At 40.0% G+C, this 3,925-nt stretch overlaps 1 protein-coding gene across 1 annotated transcript in view; it reads left to right on the forward strand.

Moving 5' to 3' along the window:
- The first annotated feature begins 2,854 nt into the window (after positions 1-2,854).
- LOC109536703 (cGMP-dependent protein kinase, isozyme 2 forms cD4/T1/T3A/T3B) overlaps positions 2,855-3,925 on the forward strand; it is a 10,787-nt gene continuing 9,716 nt past the window's right edge. The window contains exon 1 of the mRNA XM_019903022.2: positions 2,855-3,319. The gene's annotated coding sequence lies outside the window, so the exon portion shown is untranslated. The remainder of the gene's footprint in view (positions 3,320-3,925) is intronic.

A 3,925-nucleotide genomic window follows, 5' to 3' on the forward strand; every position in this document is an offset into this window, starting at 1 on the left:
ATTTATGTAGTTTTCAAGATCACAAAAGGACTCCCAGATATGATTAGGAACTTGGCGTGATTGTAGAAAATTCCCAGTTTCTGACACTTTTTTTGTCATTTCAGAAATCGTTGGAAGAGCATTAGTGTCTATAGTAGAATACGTTTCTATAATTTGCTCATCAGTCAACATTTCTCTTGTAAGAATGCCATCATCAATGCTCACATATTCGAAGCAATTAAAATCACTCAATTTGGTTTTAACTTGTTCTTCGACAACATTGGGACATCTTCGTCTGTCTCATACTCGTAGTCAGAGTTTTTATTCTTTTCTAACCATTCGTTAAGTGGAATTTCATCGTCTGGTTCATAATCATTTTCTTTTCTTACAAATCCCCCATGCTTAAAGCAATTTGCAATGGATTTTCGGCTAACTTTTTGCCAAGCTCTATGAATGAAATTGACTGCATCTAAGAGATTTATAGAGAATGTTTCATTTTTATTGATCGCCTCTAACGGTTTCATACGAAGAATTTTTCACCGGCAGGCTCTCCAACAATTTTTCCGCTACTGATATTATGCCTCTTCTTGAAACGCTTTTCCCAACTTTTAGAGCAAGCAAACTCTTTGTTTTTGATTTTACTCCCCATTTCACTAGCATTTTCTTGCAAAGCACTGCCACTTATGGGAACGTTTTCTTGTCTTTTTTGAGTAAACCACTTAACAAGTCCCTTGTCAATTTTTCATGTGCAGATAATTTTAACTTCCTACATCTAACATTTGTTTTTTCATACGCTGATAAAATGTTTTCTCGGTTTTTCCATACTGTTGCAACAGTAGACTTTCCAAGAGCTAATTCCTTACAAATGTCACTCTGCTTTACTCAACTTTTTATTTTGTTAATAGTCTCGTACTTTTCATTTAGTGAAAAAGCTTTGCGTTTTTGTTTTTCCATTCTAAAACGATTTACAAACATAACGCGGCAAAAAACAACAACTCACTGCCTGTCTCTCGCTCTCACTAATATAAAAAACTCCGCACGATTGGTGTTGCTGAGCGTGGAAGTTCGTTATAAACGGAAAGTGAATTTACAACTAACCTAAAAAGTGATCGTTATATCCGCAAGTTCGTTACAAACGGGTCGTGATAACCAGTAAAAAAATGCGTTGGTCCTTATGGACGACGTTTCAATTAAAGGCAAAAAGTTCGTTTTAACCGAAAGTTCTCTATAAGCGGACTTTACTGTAGTTTAATGCTGCACAACTTGGACCGATTTTTTTAAAATTCCTTTTGGGTTTTGAATTGTTGAAACTTTGTTCACTTCCGATGTAATATTTGCTGAGGTTTCCTCTAAAACGCGACTCTTGAATGCAAATTTTGGAGAACTCCTTTGAGTAACGAAAAACATTCGCGTATCGCGCTCGGTTTATCCAATCAGGCGAGTAAAGAGACTAATTTCAACAAAATTAAATAAATCCCCCGTGGATGAGGGTGGAGCCGATAAAATGCAAAATTCCTGCTGCCCTAAAGGCAGTGATTAAAATCGCTCCGAGTTGAGCAACAGCAGCTTGATAAAACGAAAAAAGGGACGAAAAGACGAAGCAAACGTAGAATCGCCTAACAAAACTGCGTCGGGCATTAAGAAGGGCGGGGGCGGTTGCAGGCTTTGATCTCGCCATATCTTTTACGAATGCAAATTTCATTTTGCGCTGCCGTACCCCATCAAAAATATGAACTAAACGATAACTGTATTCATTATTCATACCCCGGGCACTAACCGACGTTCCGCCCCCTTAAAGCCACCCTTTGGGGCGCTGCTGCAGTCTAAACACGCCAGGGGGCTCACAAATCGGGGGGGTTTTCTTGTGGATGTGCGTTTTTTAAAACGCCTTTAACACCATATTTAACAGAGTCGGTCGAACGTTGTTCCATTCTCTTTCCTAGACTCAAAACACCGGCCGTTTTTCAGTTTTTGCCTTACGTTCGTATTTTTTTAAATTTTCCCATCCAGTTTTGGTGCTGCCCTCTCTTGGCGGACTCTTGAAGAAGCGCAAAGCAACCTTCCCTAAAATCTGAAGTACATAATGACGTTGATCAGCATCGCACTAGATGGCAGGGGATGCAAGTCTCAATATTAAAATTTCTCTAAGGAGGACTGAACTTTTTCTGGTACTTTGTCTAGGGACCATTTGAACGCAACTTCAAGAGCCTGCTCAAAACTCATCCAATCGAACAGATTGGTGAGTTTTGCGTCAACTTTTAGCTAATTGATAACTGCATGCCATCGCGCTGATTAGTAGCGAGTCTTGAAGAAAAATCTTCAGCTGGTTGATGCGTTTAAACGAGCCCGGTTAGTGCGTCTAATGATCTCATCCTGTCTTTTCTGTGCGGCCAATTTATTATAATTTATTCCCGCTGTATGCAAGTGATGGTGAGAATGTTCATGGTTCGTTCCGATCGGTTCGCAGAAACTCAAGTTTTTGAAAAATTGTCGTTGAAAATTGTCTCTTTTGTCGTTCTGCACTAAATTATCATCATCCTTAAGGGTCCCCACAGCAACAATTTTTTTCGAGCGACTTGGCAATACTGATGGTACCATAGTCAAAGGAAATCCCTCCTAGAGCCGCTTCCTCTTCGTATCAAGTCGGGTGAGTACTGCGCAATCAAATTTTATTTGGAGACAAATGAAGCCAAAAATTCTGTTGCACAAACATGGTGTTTTCATTTTGAAGCTTAACGCGGAAGAAACGTTTGGAACCAGCAATTTTGGGTTCTCTAGGCTTTCATCTGCTATGTGCATTCTTTCCGTATTAATAGAATTTGCTGCGGTGGAACGGCGCTATTCGTCTTCAATGAGATATCAAAGCAAGATTGGTACCAATCTAGTTAAAGTATGGGGTACCCGTTCTAGGAGTCGCGGCAACATTGCTGGTACAACATTAATCGCATCTAAACTTAAGCGAACAACGCGTGACTCGCAGGACTGAGTGCGACCGGCAGGCCAAAGCTAACATTGCTTAGGATCGGGTTTTGTGTTAGTTAAGTTAAGTTAGTTTGGATCATTTCGGTGAGATTTGGAAACAGCCATGCGGCGAATAAAGCCGGCATGAGTTTCCCGATTTTCCGTGGAAAAATGGCCCGGTACCATTGGGAGTTTTAGCACGCGAGTACCACAATGTTCATCCGCAAAACGGTCCACGTGTAGTGCGGTTCCAAACCCAGTTCTCGTGTTGTCTTTTTCGGTTTCTCGTTTTTAATTTTTCGTTTTATTTCAACAGCATTCGGCAGGTCGATTCTGAACCGGTTTTCTCCGAAGTTGGATCACGTCGTTGAGTGAGACCGTAAGTTGCGAACTGCCTTTGGTTATTGTAGAAAATGTATTTCCCCATGCAACGATTTGAAATTTCCACACCCCAACAGTGGGAGGCTTATTAGAGAAACTAGAAAGATCTACAGTTAAGATTGTTTTAGTTTGGGAGAGTTGCACATTGTTTAAGGCGAGAGCGCACTTGAGTGATGCCCATTATCATACCGATGTTTACGAAACCCAAAAAACTGCTGGAGATCGCGATTTTTTTATCAAATCTTCACCATGTTTAGAGTCAAGTGTCTTCTAAATATGGGAAAAATTTCAAGTTAAAATTCGCCTTGGTTTGCAAGATGCGAATTTTCAAAGGAGCGAGCGCAGTGGAGGAAAACCATTCATTTTGGGCCTGATATTTAATGATTTTGAGACCCACTTTTACGAAACTGGCAAAAATCCAACTTCTTGGCAATTTTTATCAAACTTTCACCATGTTTAGAGTCAAGTGTCTTCTAAGTATGGGAAAAATTGCAAGTTAAAAATCGCCTTGGTTTGTAAGATGCGAATTTTCAAAGGAGCGAGCGCAGTGGAAGAAAAACATTCATTTTGGGACTGATATTTAATGATTTTGAGACCCACTTTT

This window comes from Dendroctonus ponderosae, unplaced genomic scaffold (genome assembly GCF_020466585.1).
Source record: "Dendroctonus ponderosae isolate FM_Combo_2020 unplaced genomic scaffold, Dpon_F_20191213v2 Dpon_F_20191213_2, whole genome shotgun sequence".
NCBI lineage: Eukaryota > Metazoa > Arthropoda > Insecta > Coleoptera > Curculionidae > Dendroctonus > Dendroctonus ponderosae.